Source organism: Triplophysa rosa, linkage group LG13 (assembly GCF_024868665.1).
Source record: "Triplophysa rosa linkage group LG13, Trosa_1v2, whole genome shotgun sequence".
NCBI lineage: Eukaryota > Metazoa > Chordata > Actinopteri > Cypriniformes > Nemacheilidae > Triplophysa > Triplophysa rosa.
In genome coordinates, this window is record NC_079902.1 from 3,412,709 (window position 1) to 3,414,415 (window position 1,707).

Here is a 1,707-nt window from a genome sequence, read left to right on the forward strand (position 1 = left end):
CCCATTGTGGGTGTTTTGGTTTCCGTTTTTGTGTCAAAGTGTTTTGTTAACCCCTTCATTGCCTGCCTGCATTTGGGTTCTTCTCCACGCCACCAATCTTGACAACGTCCCATGTTACCAGGTGCTTTCCATGGTGGTGGTGCTGAATAAATATTGATCGTTCGACAATCAATTATTCACTCTATATAGGTACTGCTTTACTGCGTTATGTGAGGTAGCGGCGTTCTTTATAAAATAAGCACTTTAGAAATAGTTGAAGTTGCATTTATTAGGACTCATAAGATAAAAATAAACCAAATTGCAAACTAAATCCAACCATCGATATTATTTAATTTTGAAATGAGTGTGAGAACCCGCAATCTCATTCCCAAATGTATCAACCCCGCTACACTAACTGGCAGTATGGTCATATCAAAGGATCTCAAACTTTGGGTCGGAGGGTCACGCAAAGCCACTTGCTGTTGCGATGCATTAAAAAAGTTTATTCCAGTAACTTACAATTACTTGTTCACACGTTTATTGTGCTTGGACACTGAATGCTCAAGCGGCGTATTTACAGCGCGAAGCATGTAGCTTATGGCCGCGTTTATTAAAGCATTAAAATATAATCAACATTGTTAATCACACTTACAATATCAAAGGAATGAGATTAACAAGTATGCCATTATTGTGCAGCCCTACAATGAGGTATTTTGATATTGAAATTAAACATATTCATTCATGACAAGAAAAAGTAAAGTGAGTGAATGTGTGTTGTTTCCCTAATTTCTATTTAAAAGGTGTGCCATGAGATAGCCGATTATACCTGTGTTTGGGAACCCCTTATTTATATTATCATATATGTTGCTATAGTGTTATTATTTACTCAACAAAAGCGCAGAACCCGGAACATAATCAACAGCTATAGCAGGAAAAAAGAGCTGAATTTAGGGGCTTTGTATTTCACAAAGTTAGACCAAAACGATCCAAAAGCTATTTGCTGCCGTGGCAGGTTAACTTTTCTATCATTATAATTGCAGCATAAAGTGTAGCCAGTTTTTCAAGGTTTAAATGCACTAAAATGCTCCGCAGTTGGCGCTGTCTTTGATTTAGCCAAAAAATTGCAGTTTGACTAAACTTTATTTCGCAATCTTTCTCTTTAAATATACTCAAAATTGTTTGGGTTGCCAGCTGATGCACCTTATTTAGATAATATCATTAAAAAGCTAACAACCATAAGTGTAAAGACAATTATATTCTTTGCATGAAAACATGTCAACATAATGGTATTTTTAAGTTTAGAATTTTATTTGTAAAGACTGCGATGTAAAGAAGCTTTTTTCCACTGTGGCCACTAGCGGGATGTACTCTTAATAGTGATAAGGTGCTCCAGACCAACCTTCCGAACGTATAACTTACAGAAGGTATACTTAACTAAGAACGTGTCGGGAAACACATATTAACGGTAAGGTACAACTTAAGGTATAACTTAAGAACGAAGTAGCATTAAGAATGTTTCGGGAAACGCGGCCCAGATCATTCACACTGTAAAACTAATTTATTCATTGTCGATTGATTTTTGTCTAATAATTTTTCACCGCCCCCCCAACCCCCCTCTCTCTCTTTCTCTCTCTCTCTCTCTCTCTCTCTCTCTCTCTCTCTCTCTCTCTCTCTCTCTCTCTCTCTCTCTCTCTCTCTCTCTCTCTCTCTGTCTCTCTCTCTCTCTCT